The sequence below is a fragment of the Dipodomys spectabilis genome, unplaced genomic scaffold (genome assembly GCF_019054845.1).
Source record: "Dipodomys spectabilis isolate Male_0828 unplaced genomic scaffold, ASM1905484v1 ptg000188l, whole genome shotgun sequence".
NCBI classification, from domain to species: domain Eukaryota; kingdom Metazoa; phylum Chordata; class Mammalia; order Rodentia; family Heteromyidae; genus Dipodomys; species Dipodomys spectabilis.
In genome coordinates this window covers 297,319-313,512 of record NW_024870865.1, presented here as the reverse complement: position 1 = coordinate 313,512, position 16,194 = coordinate 297,319, and the positions used below count along the sequence as shown (strand labels likewise).

General features: G+C 41.3%; 1 protein-coding gene and 1 long non-coding RNA gene across 2 annotated transcripts in view; both read right to left on the bottom strand.

Annotated features, from left to right (window-relative positions):
• The window catches only part of LOC122121516, a 30,219-nt gene extending 14,168 nt beyond the window's left edge, over nucleotides 1–16,051 (bottom strand). Inside the window, exons 1-3 of the long non-coding RNA XR_006149953.1 lie at nucleotides 16,041–16,051; nucleotides 11,930–11,934; nucleotides 1,178–1,261 (exon numbers count right to left, since the gene is read on the bottom strand). This is a non-coding gene — a long non-coding RNA (uncharacterized LOC122121516). The remainder of the gene's footprint in view (nucleotides 1–1,177; nucleotides 1,262–11,929; nucleotides 11,935–16,040) is intronic.
• The window catches only part of Camta1 (calmodulin binding transcription activator 1), a 731,341-nt gene that overhangs the window by 654,395 nt on the left and 60,752 nt on the right, over nucleotides 1–16,194 (bottom strand).

Genomic DNA, 16,194 nt, shown 5'->3' with positions numbered 1-16,194 from the left:
TTTATCATCACAGGAAAACGGGAGCTTTATAATTATAGGATATTTTACCTACTAGCATTTCTCAACCCTGATATTTTGTAGTTCTGTGAAAAAAGATACCCAACAGGCCAAAGGCGACTTTCCAGGTATGCAGACTTAACAGGCAAAATAAGCTACAAGCTGGAAGTGTTTGTAAGAGTTCCAATCACCAATGAACAGCTCACCATGACTAATTTTAATTTGTGGTTCTAATGAATGATATAAACTTTTATAGGTATCAACAAAGCTCAGAGAGGACTTAAATCCATTTCAGTGCTCATTTAGCAGCTTCAGCTGTGTGCAATTAAAACATCAGCATTAAATGTTAGAGAATAAAATAATGAGACACTTAAAAGATAATCTGTGCTTCACTGGACCATGTGCAGAGATTTCACGTGATTTTTTTTTAGAGGGGGAGAACCATGATTTCTTAGAAATATTTTAGCAGTTCAAAGAATTAACTCAAGTTTAATTTTTGGTTTTGAAGAACTTTCTGAAAAGATGAATATAATAAGGATGCACTATTTGATAGAGAATAACCAAATAAAAGCAAACTATGTATTTAGCAAAAAGAAACACACATTTTGATTACATTGAAACTGTTGTTTTTCCTTCTCAAAGAAATAAAATATCAAAGAGGAGGAAAGGTGAATTTTATGAGACAACTTTGTAGTCTTCTAGCCCTTAAATGAAATTAAAACTGTAGGCTTTCTCTCCCAATAATATTAAGAATTTGCAATTTGAGGATGCAGATGTAGTAATTCAAGTTGCTACTACTGCACTGACAGTGACTGTGTGTGTGTCTTTATGTGTGTGTTCTAGTGTGAGGAGTGTTTGGGTGGAACGACCATTGCAGACATACTGGATATGTGTGAATTATATGTGAACATGAGTTAATTCATACCTTTTGCAAAACATGTATGGGAAAATGCACTAATTAAACTCAAGTTTTTAAAAGGATGAAAACACAGATTATACTTTATTTTTAAAAACTGAAATGAATTTCAATACAGAAAATGAAGACAGCATTTTGCAAATTTATCCCTCAAAGGGGTATCTCTATTTGAGGAAATCAGCGTGCTATACTTTGAGAGATGAAATGTTACAGCTTGTACACCAAAATTAAAAATGAAATTAAATTAAAAAATGAAATGGTTACCAAGGTAATGCAGGTCAGGGGATCAAAGGTGAAGGGTCACACATTATTAAAAAGAAATCCAAAAGGACGGCTGCATCATGATCTCTGCAAAACAAAGGAGCTCCAGTAAGTACAACTAATATCTCCAAGAATTTCAAATCAAGCTCTTGAAAAGAAGACTCCACTGACTGATTCCGTGTAGAGCCATTTTTATTTAGGTACACAACCAAATTTTAATTACCTGTTACCAACAAAAATGTTTACAAACATTTAGCTATTCAATCATATTAAAACCCCAAATATCTCCAATTGAAAGTAGATGGGAAGTACTGATATTTCCATTGGAACCCAACCTTGTTGTCTGGAAATGACAGTGTTTGATAAGTTGCCAACATATCAGAAATCTAATTTGGTCACAGCATGGTGAGTTTTTTTTCCTTCTCCTCAAGGAATGAGTTACAAAATTGAGTTTTTGCAAATTTCTTTCATTTGAAGTTGCTGCATAAAATTTCCATTATTGGAACATTTAGTATAACAATGTTCTAGAAGACAGCAATAAAGTGATACATGATAAAATAAACTGTGTAACTATATCTATTAAGATCTGTTCTTACATTCAACTTTCACTGCACAGGGGGAAAAAAAAAGACATTTTAAGCAAAGTAACTTGGTAGTTCTACTGGAATTATGCAGCTACTGGAAGCCTGACATGAGGAATCCCTACAAAGAAGAAAGAATTATCAAGCTTCACTTCAACGAATGTTATTATTTACTCATTGTCCCCAGTAATAAACTAACTTATACTTTTAAAAAGGATAAAAAGAGGTAAGGGTTTCTTTTGAAAAATAAAGCTGTCACCTAAATCACAAAAAACTTATTCAACCTCACGGTGTTAGTGAGCACAATAAGAGTTATTAAGTACTCATTTCAATGTTCATTTCACTAGTAAATAATCAGCATTATAGGACAATCATTCTGTTCTAAAAACTAAGCTTAAGCAAACCACATTCCTGATGCTAGTATGCAATCCCGCATGTGTACTGGACAGCAGATTCTAAACGCAGTGGGCACAATGGGCTAGCGTAGGTGATAGGTAGAAATATAACTAGCAAGAAAAGAAATGTGGCCACTCCTCTTTTACAACTCCAACTTCCCACTTCTTCCATTCTCCCACTCAAGTCCGCCCTTGTTAAAATCAAATTCCTCAGATATTTACACATTAAAATGTAGACAACTATCCAAACGCCTTTTTTTTTTTTTTTTTTTGCCAGTTCAAGCCTGGGCACTGCCCCTGAGCTTCTTTTCCTCAAGGCTAGCACTCTTACCACTTGAGCCACAGCACTACTTCTGGCCTTTTCTGTGTCTGTGGTATTGAGGAATCGAACCCGGGGCTTTATGCATGTTAGGCAAGCACTCTACCACTGAGCCACATTCCCAGCCCCCAAATGGATTTTATTAAAAGAAACAGGATATTCTTTCTAGGCGCTTATGGCAATCAATAAATAAGCTCTATAAATGCCAGTTTTGCTCCTTTGGATTAGGCTTTGTTAAAGTAACTCCATGCACTGGATGTTAAGTATGTTAGCGCCTTAAGGCCACATTGCTAAAAACATGATTTTCCCCCTTAAGTTGTACAGCTACTGAAAAGTAAACTAGCATTCCATTTTTTAGAATGCTCGTCTCACATGGAGTCTGTCACATATGTACTGTTGCTGGGAGGCACGGGAGCAATTCTGAATACTACAAAAAGAATCAATACCCCATCAAAACAATGTATACGTTGTCTTAGTGTCATCATTACTTGGACCATTTCAGTATGCATGTAACAAAAGGCAAGGAGTCAGCAGTATAATGTTAGAGTCAAATTCTATTTTCCTAAAAATACTTTGTATTAAAAAAAAAAAAAGCAAGTCTATTCAGATCAAATACCTCTATGTATCACATTTGTTACCAAAACAGTATTTATTAGCTAATCTCTACCTGAGAATAAGATGAAATCATTTTAGATGCTTTTTAAATGTCCTCTAATTCATTCTAAAACCTCACAAGTCACCCCAAATATTCTTCCAATGTTTTAATCCCTGCCAGAGGTTTCAGACAGTTTACCAAAACATAACGCAATCTACAAATACAACCCACACAACCTCAACATGCTCCACGGGAATGAAGTTGGTCTCCCCACCTGAATACTTGGCAGGTCTGATAAACCGGCTCTGAATGAAACTGTGTCATCAATGGAAACATTTTTAGGTGGTTAAAAAAAAAAAATCAATCAAGGATTTTAGCTAATGTTGGGGAGGGGAAAGGAGGCAGCTATGGTCCTCACAGTCAAGAATCCTGGACTATACAGGAAAAGCTGAAAGCCATCAAGGGCAAACACAACCCCAGAACAACCTACAAATAACCATGAGGTTTCTCCAGTCCAAATCCATTCGCTCAAAGCAGGGAAGTGGAAACCAAGCACGTCTTCCCACATAGACAATGCTCTCCTCGTCAGTCCTGTTTGGTGCCTGTCTATTTAACATGGAAAGTATCACACTTTGGATCCTTAAAGGTTATTAGGCTTGGCTACCTTTCCCTACTCCCTCAAGGAGCCTTCATCCTTACTTGGGAGTCAATCAGTGCCTTCTAGCCCTATCCCCAGGCTCCAAATACTCCTTTTCCTTTCTCCTTTCTTCAGTAAGGCCACTGTTAAGTAATGACTATGAGTGAACGGTCATTATTAAGTCTACAGCAAACTCCTAGGTGGTGAAAATGCCGAGTATTTTCATACTGAGGGGTACTAGTACACTATTAAAATTAAAACTTGTCTCTTTCTATAACTAGTAACTGAATTAGACAGAAAATGCTCAGAACTCCTAATCAGCCCCCAAAGCCTTATGGTATAACTATAGCAACATGCTATCCTTGATCAAAACCTGAAACAGCTCCATACGTGACCTTCACAAGGCTAGGTGCCTGAAAGAAACAAGGTACCAAGTGCAATCATGGACTACCAAGTTCGCCCACATTCCAGCAGAGAAGATTCTTCAGGGAATTCTTAGGGTAAGCTCTAGCTAGCTGGACAACACTGTACTAGGGTATTTTTCTCAATAAATTCAGTCTATACTCTCTACTGCCAAACTTTTCTCTTGTTCTTTTGCTGAGAAGCAGTATCTACATGCAACGCACAAGAAATCAGTTCACCTCTCAAACAAATATAGAACAAAGAATATCATTTCTAAGAAGGTTAAATCATAACCAAAATTTTGCATTTTTATCTCAAGTATAACAAAATACGTGGAAGAACTGAGAAGTGATGAAAAAGGAAGAGTCAAGAAAATTCAGAGTCAGATCCACTAGGAGACAGCTAAAGAAATCCATTAAACAGAGTTCTAGACATTTACTAATTCTTTCCAAATAGCTACTAACTCAACAATATCATATAACACTTTCTACAGCAGAAATGAAGCTCAACAAGTATATTAAGCCATGAAATACTCAGTCCAAAGTTGATATGTCATGGAACCAAATTTTATTTACTTTTAATCTATATAAATAAATCACCAGCATAGCATTCTATAAAACGTAAGGTGCACTTGAGTGAATGTCTTTCAGCTAAGTAGGTATTTTATTTCTATTAACATTTCATGTTAGGGTTTATATTGGTTTTCCAGCAAGGTAGAAGATTGTCCACTGGAAAGCCAAAGGAGAGAAAGGCATTAGTTTCCACCCCTATTTGACCCAGTAGGAGGCATCTCCCATTTATCATCTCTACCAGTTTTCCAACTTTCAGAAAACACATTTCCTGTTGACGCTTCAAAGATGGCTGAAGATATGTCAATTTCTCAAAACTTCTGTAAATATACAGCAATATCATTTCTACTATATTCCTTAAAAAAAAAGCCATGTGTCACACATCTATAATCCCAGACTCAGGAGGCTGAGATAGAAAATCTCAAGTTCCAGGCCAGCCTGACCTACAAAGTGAGACCCTGTCTAGGAGTGAAAAGGAGAAAGGAAGGGAGGGAAGGGGAAAGGAGAACAAAGAGAAAAGAAAACAAAAAAGCTGAAACTCTAAGTCAAATACCTCCACAATGTAACATTCCCCCAACTAGCTTCAAAGATATCCCCCCAAAGGATCACAGGGTGGGAGGAGACAGTTCAGAGGGACGCAGCACATGCTCATTATCATAGTGTGTGGACAGCTAAGAGACGTCTATGTACAATTAGGAAACACATCCAAAACTACAACTTTAATAAAGACAAACACCACACGTCCTTCCCTCTGAGGTGGAAGCAGAAAGTTGATGTCACAGAAGTGGACAGTAGAATGGAGGTGACCAAGATCTGGGAAGGCTATGGAGAGGACAATTAGCAGGTGCACAAGTGCAGTGTGACTGCGGGGGGGGGGGGGGGGGGAGTTGAGGGGGAGAGAACTAACAATGGCCTGTAACCAGTAGAATGACCACTGCTATCTTACAGTTGTCTATTGAGAAAGAGGTACTAGAGAGAACTTGGTAACCCTGATTTGATCCAATCATTTATGCACTGTTTACATGTATTAAAACATCATACTGTACCCCATATATACAATTATTGTGTGTCAATTAAAAACAAATTATATATATATATTAAAAGAATGTACAATTTAGCATATGCCAAATGTTCCCTCAATTAAGCTATGTGAGTGTGGTACTCTAAGTGGAAGATCAAGACAAGGATCTGCCCTCAGCCTGCATCCTACAACACCGACAGCCATGGCAGCCACTGCCCTAAACTGTCTGCTGTCTTCCTACTATGAGATAATAAAACAATCCTGTTTATAGATGAAAGAAATACAGAAAAACAAATAAACACCAAGTATACTAAATATCTGATATTGACTACTGCCATATTGGCCATACACCTGAAATGACTACTCTCTAAATCAAGAAAATCAAAGATACGTTTCTCTAAGAAGTAACTATTCTGCAGTAAGCTTTGGGCCAGTTCCAACCTATGGAAATAATATGCTAATCAACAAAACATACTGAAGGTAACTTCTCCAGATTGACCTATCACAGTTATAAAATGGAACCAACCTTGTCATACCAAGAGTTACTCCTTTTAGGGCTAACCCCACTGGCAAAAGGATGACAAAAATACATACCAAATTTCCCAACTATGAATTCACAAAAAAAAAAAAAGAAAGAAAGAAAGAAAACAAGCCAGTCCTGGCAGAAAAGTCGAACTAGCAATTAACTAGCAAAAAGGTAGCCTGGAGGCATCTCTCAAGTGATAAAGCACAAGCCAAGAAAGGAAGTCAAGGCCCTGAGTTCAAATCTCAGTATCATCAAAGGAACATATTCATTCATTGTTAATTTTATTTTCCTATCAATTATTTGTAAACAATAACCGCATATATTAAGCATTCAACTTTGCTACTAACGTCCTGTGGAAAAGTCTAGGTCACTAAAACATCTACTCACTGACTCTTAAACTTTAGACTCAATGAGAATGCCCTATCTAATCACAAGTGAAAACTGTTTTCCATGTCCTACTGCACTAGGAGATCGCCATCAGAGTGGCTAGGAAATCTGCTTTTTTGGCAGACCTAGAGATGAGCCTTGTCGAAGTCTACAATCCACACATTAGAATTAATACTGAGGTGGATCCAATCCCACCAAGACCCACACGGATACACCAGTATCGGGGGCGGCCAGCCATACATGCCAAAACCGGACAAATGTACATTTAAACACATTCAAGCTGGTAACAGCTGATGGCAGTCCTCCTTCCCAAGACTTAAAATCTTAGACATGCCTCACATCTTTAAAAGCTCAAACAGATAAGGCTACGCTGAGCGGCAATGGGGCTACAGGACCTAAGAAGTCCTTTTTGGGATTTATAAGCAGGTAATTTATAAACAGGCTCAAACACTAGCTCTAAATCTTGCTACTTCTGTAACCTCACACATATACTGCATTTTCAACTAAGCTTCAATTTCTTCAGTTATAATGAGTGGAGAATCCTTTCTCTGCCAAGGGCCATTTGGATACTTGTAACATTATTCGTGGGCCATACAAAATTATCAATGTAGGAACCACTGACAAGAAGCATACAGGTCTGTTCTGTCATGTGCCAATCGATTTCTCAGGCCTCAGAAGACCCTGGGGCCAGACGTTTGCCACCCCTGATATGAAAAAATCATTCCTAATCACAGGGCTGTGGCAAGAATTAATGAAAATTATTCATGTAAACTGCACAGGGCTCAGAACCTAAAAGCAATGAACATTAACTCTGTGATTACTATGATAGCTGTGCTGATTGTCTTACAGTCCTTCAACCTGAGTCCTTCCACAGCCTACAAGGGAAACTCCTGTCTCCACTGCAGATGGGTAAATGTGATTATACTTCAGACTGTAAATCTTAAAAGTGGCAGAGCTGAAATTGAAGTTACATCGGCCCCCATCTGTCCTGCTCCACCACGGAGCAGGAAAGGGTCTATCTCTAAGGTTCCTGCAGGCCACAGCAGGCTCCCAGGCTCCCTGACCCCACACCACATGGCGGTGTGCTCCTAAGTCATGTTTGGTGAGAGAAAAATGAAGGAACAACTGGGCCCTCGATGGTAGCACAGGATGAACACACACCTCCTGTAGCCATCACTGCACTGATCACTGCGTTCACACAAATACACCAGAAACAGGCACAGGATATTTAAATCATGGACTAAGAAATTGTCCGTACTTGGGCTGGGAAGGTGGCTCAGTGGTAGAGCGCTTGTCTTGCATTCTGCATGCATGAGGCCCTGGGTTTGATTCCTCAGCACCACATAAGCAAAAAGAAAAAAGCCAGAAGTGGCGCTGTGGCTCAAGTGGTAGAGCGCTAGCCTTGAACTGAAGAGCTGAGGGACAGCGCCCAGGCCCAGAGTTCAGGTCCCACAACCAGACCCCCCCCCAAAAAAAAAGAAAAGAAATTGTCTGTACTTGCATACTACATGCTAAAAATGGAGTGTTTCCAACAAAATTCATCCACTCCACAAATATTTATCAAGCACTTACTCTGGTGTAGACTTGAAGACCAGCTAATGAGAAAAAACACAGTAGAGGAGACGACAAGCATTATGCACACAATAAAATGCAGGGCAGCATGAAATTCACGGCAAGAGCGCCCACCTACATTGCAAGGAGGCTGGGAAGCTGCCCCTGAGGAAACAGCAATAAGTAACAGTAAAGCTGAAGTCTGAAGGAAACAAGATGGAGACTGAGCATCATTCCCGGCTAGAAGGAGCTGAAAGACCTGACGAAATCAGGAGAAGAAATCACAGCTAACCCACAGTTCAAGGAGAGAAGGGGAGGAGGTTGGAGAGCAGACAGAACACATGGTGCAGCCTGTAAAGCGCGCTGAGAAGCAAGAAGGGCATCTGAGTACGAGAGTCACTGGAAAGTTTGTGGAAAGAGATCTCCAAAGACCACTCGGAAGGCTGGGAGGTACCAGGGCGCAGCTGGAAAGTTTGTGGAAAGAGATCTCCAAAGACCACTCGGAAGGCTGGGAGGTACCAGGGCGCAGCAGGCCAGGGGCCAGCAAAGTTTCTGCAGCAGTGTGGGCACAGGGCGCTGTGGCCAGACAGCGGGAAGGCTGAAGTACCCCACCCATACTGAGATGGGGGACACTGCCAGGAGGAGGAAGAGCAGTCTCCAACGGGGACACTGAGGAGGCAGCTCTGGTGTGGAGCTCAATGGGATGGCTGGTAAAAGTGATGGGTGCCAGTGGCTCATGGCTGTAATCCTAGCTACTCAGGAGGCTGAGATCTGAGGACTGCAGTTGGAGGCCAGCCAGATGAGTCCATAAGACTCTTATCTCTAATGAGTCACCAAAAAGCCAGAAGTAGAGTTGTGGCTCAAGTGGTATAGCGCTAGCCTTGAGCAAAAAAAGCTCAGGGGCCCTAGGACTGGTGCACACGCACGTGTGCGCACACACAGTCTCTCACCAAAACTAACCCTGTAACCCTAGTCTAATCATGAGCAAAACAGCAAGCAAACCCAAATTGAAGAACATCCTAGGAAACACCTCATCTGTCAATGTCAATAACAAGGAAAGTCTGGGAAACTGTCCGTTTAATGGAGCCTAAAAACATAGACAACTAGATGCAATTCAGCATCCTGGATGGGGCTGTGGAGAAGCTGAGGACATGATAGGAAAACAAAGACATCTGAATGCAGTCTGGAGCTCAGCATATAATAATACACCAATATTGGTTCCTTGGCGGCAGGAAGTGAACCACAGGAAGTAGCCAGAGAACTGAGTATAAGGTCCACAAAACTGTCCCATCCTTATAGCTTCTCTGTAATTCTAACACCGCCCTAAAATTAAAAGGTTGAAGACAGGCTGCAGGACTTGACATGAACACGTGGGCGGTAGTGAGGGTGAGTACCCTTGAGGGAGACGGAGGGCAGAGGGCAGAGGCTGCTAGCTCCACTTCACATCTGTGAGTCGGCAACACTCTCAGGTCCGCCCATCCAGGCTCTGGGAGAGTGCTGGGCTGAGTCCTGGACGGATGGAAACTGTGGCAGTGGGCAGGACTGCCTAGAGGAAGAATGGACATCAACATCTGCAGGGCCATGGATGGACCCAGAACAAATCATGTTAAATGAGGTAAGCCAAGCTCAGTGCAGATCGGCACATGTTCCCTCACTGTGGAAGCTAGAACTAAAATACAACTAAACACGGTAACTTATACAGGGCTCTATTCATGTACACACAAACTGACTAAATGAGGTGCATGAAGGGGAGGAATCCAAAGGCATAACTTCTCTGCACATCTAAAGTACTGTTTATCAAAACAGAATCCAAGAAATGAAACTTTTTGTTTTGTTCTGTTCTGTTTTTTTTTTTCTTAGGGGATAAGCAAGGGGGAAAGAGTAGAGGGAAAAAGGGTGAGCAAATGCAGTCACCATATTCAGTACACGTTATGTAACTTGTGGGTAGGGATGGGAGAGGGGAAATGGGGGAAAGCAAGGGAAGGGGTGATACAGCCCAAGAAGCATTATACTCAAAACCTGCCTTGGGCTGGGAAGGTGGCTCAGTGGTAGAGTGCTTGCCTTGCATGCATGAGGCCCTGGGTTCTATTCTTCAGCACCACATACGCAGAAAAAACAGGGAGTGGCATTGTGGCTCAAGTGGTAGGGCGCTAGCCTTGAGCTGAAGAGCTGAGGGACAGAGCCCAGACCCAGAGTTCAGGCCCCACGACGAAAAAACAAACAAAAACCTGTCTTATGCAACTGTAACCCCTTTTATAACTCCTTAAAATAACAATTTAAAAAAAAAAGAATAGACATCAGAAAAAAAAGGTGCAGACTTTGAATTGTAAGAGGAACAAGTTGTGGGAGCCAACGCCCATGGACCACAGTGACTACATTTAGAACCCTGTATTATTTCTTTGAAATTTATCACAAGAACAGCTCTCAAGTCATCACCTGGCCAAGCACACACGTAAGTGTGCTGAAACACATATTCAGACTATACAAGATTTAATTATGCCGTAGCCCTGCCCTGGCTCTCGGCTTCAGCCCTTCTAAGACTGTATAATCTCCAGCTCCTCACTTTCTAGTTCCCACTACAAACAGTTCTTCATGTCCAAATCCAAGTTTCTTTTACTTTTCTTTTTTTTTTTTTTTTTTTTTTTGGGGGGGGGGGTCCAGTTGTGAGGCCTGAACTCTGGGCCTGGGCGCTGTCCCTCAGCTCTTCAGCTCCAGGCTAGCGCTCTACCACTCACTTGAGCCACGCTCTACCACTCACTTGAGCCACGGTGCCACTTCCGGCTTTTTCTTTTTGCTTATGTGGTGCTGAGGAATTGAACCCAGGGCCTCAGGCATGCAAGGCAAGCGCTCTACCCCTGAGCCACCTTCCCAGCCCTTCTTTTACTTTTCTACCTGACTTCATATCCAATACAAAATGGCATTACGTTCCACAAGATGACTGATGCCATCCCACACTCAACCAATCCCCACGACCTCGTTTTTCCAAGCCCATCTGCCAAGCCATTCGGCTACTTCCAGCTCCACCACCCACCCAGGGGCCACCATGAGCGTTGCCTGGATTCCTGCAAATGCACACTCAGCGGTATCTCCACTGCCATTCTTGCCTCTAATCCAATTACCACTAAACACCCCACTGGATGGTAAAAGAAAGAAAAAGGGGGGAGGGGAAGAAAAGCATTGCAATTGAATTTATAGCTGTCTGATTTAGGGAACATCACCGGCATCTCAGTTCCCAGGGTGGCCTGAGGCTGAGAGCAGGCCTGGCTCCAGCCACAGTCTCTTCCGCCACTACTTGCCTCACCATACCTGTCTCTCACTCTTCCTCATGGTAAGGCCTTCCCAGAAGCTTCCTGCCTAGATCCATGGTCTCTAATAATGGTCTCACAGAGATAACTTACCACCGTCGTGCACATCACAAAGCATTACTTTCTAAGAGAACATTTCCTGAGAGCCTCCTATCTGGGTGCAACCTGGAATTTCCTTAATTAGATGTTTGCTCATATGATTACTTGCTCAGTGGCTATCTCACATTGAAGACAACTGTGTTTCTTGATCATTTATACACATATCCCAGGAACCAGAAGAGTGCCTGGCAAAAAGAACCTCAAACTAACCAACAGACTGGCTGATGCTCTCATCAGATCTTAAGCCCTGCAAAGGCAAGTGTATCCATTTTGTCCACTCAGATATCTAGTCTTGCATAAAAGAAAACATTTAATGACACATACTTAAACAAATGTTAAACTAATGTAAAGGCGTAGGGGTAATCAACCTCATCTTATTGGCCAGTGAAGAAAAAGATGGTATCACAGTGCTAACTTGCAGGTTTTTCTACAGCCTAACAATCAACTCCTGCACCCTCACAAGGGTCCCCAGCATAGGGCTCCTGCGGTATATGCACAACCTCTTTGGCCTCCACAAATGATGGTGACTCCTCACACTACTCCTTCCAGCACCCTACTGGATGCTCTGGTAGTAAGGTCCTCTAATGGCTACCTCCCCAGGAAGAGCTTTTCTCTAGAACCCTCCCACAGTTGCTTCTGGCAAGATCCAAGGGTCCATTTCCACTCAACTTTCACCAGCATGACATCTAGGTCCATTTCCACTTGAGTTCTACATCTAGGATGTCATGCAGCATATGAAAACACACACACACACACACACACACACACAGAGAAAGAGAACTACAAAACTGCTGGCATTCTGACTGACAAATTGAACATACAAATGAACTTGGGGAAAATCAACAGCTTACAATATGGAGTCCTTTGCTCAGTGAACAAGGCATGTCACCTAACTTGTTTCTATCTATTTGTTGCTTTAGTAAAGAGGCTCTGGACCACTTTAGTTTTTTTCTGAAAAAAACACGATTTATTATATTACAAACTGTTTTATGACATTTCTTGTTTGCTCTTAGTATATAAAATTACAATTGTGTCTCAAGTTACCTTGACTCTTTGCATATTAAAAAGAGGTATTATTGATGTTTCTATGTATGCAATCATATCATCTATAAAATCACAGAATTTTCTTTTCCTCAGAACCTTGTACTCATTTTTCCTGACTTACTGAGCCAGGTAAAACATCCAGTGAAATAGTAGACAGAGTAGCAATGGGAAAAATAACATATCTTTTCCAGCCTGAAGAAAATTTCCCTCATTTTCACCATTAGCCACAATTCCTAGCATAGACTTCTAAGTAACCAAATTCAGGTAACTTCCTTATCAAATTAAGGATGTTACCTTTTATTTATAATGAGTACATGAGATTTCATCTTGAATAAGTGCTAGATTTTACCAAAGGCAATTTTCACAACTATTGATAACACATTTTCTGCTTTATTCTAGTAATTTAGTGGTTTATAATGATCAATTTTTCAAATATTGAATTTATCTTTATATTGTCTGATATTTTGGCTTTAGTCTTAAAATTTGTCAAGATATGCTTTAAAGATCAGTCATTTTGATAATGCGCTCTGAGCATACGGAAAGTGTCGAGTCTGAGGTTATTAGGTGCAGTGTCCTTATTTACACCATCTTACTTCAACTTATTCCACATCTCACTTTATTTGTTGTTTTCAATATACACTGTACCTAACCTACTGCTAAGCCACTGAGATCTCAACTAAGTCACGTTTGTTTATTGTATTACTGAGATTTTTTATGTCCTTGCTGACTGTGTTATTCTACACTTAATAAAGTTTCATTGACATAAGAAGGTGGTAATTTTGTTCTCAACTTTTAAAGGAAGTTTAATTGAGTATAGATCCCTATTGACAGTTTGGTTTCATTTGAACATTCTGAAGTATCATTCCACTGTCTTCTTTTTAAAGTGGGACTGGGATTTGAACTCAAGAGCTTCAGGTCCTCTACTATTTGAGCCATGCTTCCAACGCTTTCTCACTTCAGTTATTTTTCAGAAAAGATCTTAACTTTTTTGTTTTGTTTTTGTTGGTTGTAGGGTTTGAGCTCTGGGCCTGGGTGCTGTCCCTGAGTTTTTCAGTTCAAGGTGAGCGCTCTACCATTTGAGTCACGGCGATACTTCTGGTTTTCTGGTGGTTCATTGGAGGCAAGAGTCTCACGGACTTTCCTGCCCAGGCTTGGCTTTGAACCACAATCCTCAGATGTCAGCCTCCTGAGTAGCTAGGATTACAGGCATGATCCACCAGCGCCTGGCAATCTTAGCTTCTGTTTAGGACCCAACCTGGATCTCAATTTTCTTCCCTTCCGCCTCCCATATACCTGAGATTATAAATGTGCACCGCCGTGTCTGCCTTATTATTAAGAAGGGGGTCTCCAGAACATTTTTTGCAGAGGCTAGCCTTGAACCATGACCTTCCCATCTCCTCCTCTCACATCTCTGAGATTATCTATTGTCTTTTTTTTTTTTTTTTTTTGGTTGGTCATGGGACTTGAACTCTTGGCCTGGGCATTGTTCCTGCACTCTTCAGCTCAAGGCGAGCACTCTACCACTTGAGCCACAGCGCCACTTCTGGTTTTCTAATGGTTTATTGAAGAGTCCTGCCCAGGCTGGCTTTGAACCATGATCCTCAGATCTCAGCCTCCTGAGTAGCTAGGATTATAAGCATGAGCCACTGGCACCTTGCTTATCTATTGTCTTATAAACACTTAACTCCATTTCCTTGGCACAAATTTGTTTTAAAGTTTGCCTATCTGTTCTACTAGCTCTCACCAGGAAAGAGGTCCCAAATGTTTAGCCTACCATTAACATTCTTTATGTCTTCTGTTATACTTTTTGTGATTTTCTTCTCTCATTTCATCAAATATTTGGAGAAGTACATACAAATAACGCCATCTTCTTGACTAGCAATCTCCACTTAGTCATTTTATGGGTAGATCTGTTGTATATTAAGGACAATATATATCGTATGAGAAAGGACTGGGGTTATACCTCAAATGGTAGAAAACATTTGTCTGGTGTGTATGAATGAGGCACAGTAACACCAAAATGGAGGGAGGTATAAACATAGAACCACTGTCTTTTTTTTTTTTTTTTTTTTTTTTGGGGGGGGGGGTCAGTTGTGGGGCTTGAACTCTGGGGCTGGTACTATCCTTGAGCTCTTCAGCTCAAGGCTAGCGCTCTACCACTTGAGCCACAGCACCACTTCCGGCTTTTCAGTTTATGTGGTGCTAAGGAATCGAACTCAGGGCCTCATGCATGCAAGGTAAGCACTCTACCACTGAGCCACCTTCCCAGCCCCAGAACCACTGTCTTATACACAGCAAATACATTTCTCAGCTGTCATTTGCATTCTAATTGTATAGTGTTTCTAGCACACCCACAAGCTAAACTTCTAGCATGTCAGTCAAATCTGTCAACTTTTCTGATTCTAGTGTCTTGATTAGAATAGCTTTTATCATCTGAGATCTTTGTAAAAACAGACCTATATTTTCTTCTAGTATTTCTATTTCTGGCTTTTACATTTCATTTTTATATTGATTTTGCTATAAGGTAGGGGACTCATTTTTTTAAAGTGGTAAGCCTAATAAAGTGTCTTATTTCCCCTATTTGCTCTTCCAAATAGTATAGTAGATCAAAAAATTTAAGTGATCATCATCTATAACTCATCACTGCTGCTCACCACGGATCATTCTCCCATTCTGTGCCCTTCTTTGGTTTTGTAATAGGAGTTCCGAGGCTGTTTTTGATTAAACACAGACTCTTCCCCGGGACTGACATTAGCAACAGGACTCATTTTGCATCTGTCTTCCTTAAACCTTGGGTCAGATTCCTGCTCAACTCTGCACAGGTTAATCATTTAAGAAGTGTTCCTCTAAAGCTGGCAATCTTCCCCTTCAAGGCTGAAGGCATCAAAGATAAGTGACTAAGGCGGTTTCAAGGTGTCCAGGGGGCAATGATAATCAACGTAATGTTAAGCCCCAGTTTACAGCTTCCTATTTCTGACCACTGACTGGAAGGACACCTTACAAGTCTCCAGTCATTGCCCCAAACCTGAATGCCCCAAACCTAACGCCATCTTGAGTTTCTGACTCTTTTCTCTGAGTTATTCTTTCCCGGCAACCTTGAACTGTGGGAACTATAGGTGTAGATATCTTGGTGGGTTGAAACTATCTCCAGGCAGCAGCGCTTCCATCCGTCCTCTTCAGGGTCACCCTGGAGACAAGGCCCAACCAAAACCACTGTAAGACCCTGACTGCTGATCCACATGCTCTTGTCCCTACTTTCGTTCCTTCCCAACTTATATCAGAAGCTTCTGTAAGTACCCTGAAGACAACCCTGAGGATGAGTCTGCACACTGGGTAAATTCCTTTCCTGATTTGCACCATTCTGTTTCTTTTGACTTTAAGGGTATGGATCAAATCAGATCTTTTGGGACTCCCCATGCCAGGCTTTGCTGTGACTAGGGTTCCAGTTAGCCATGTACGTAACTCGCCCAGTTCTCATCTTCACCGGTTCCTCCTTACCATACCTCCTTTACAAGCAGCATTCCCTTCCTCCTCACCCCACACTCCTTTCCTGTTCTAGATCCTGCTATATTTCTAGAACCTTTCTTTT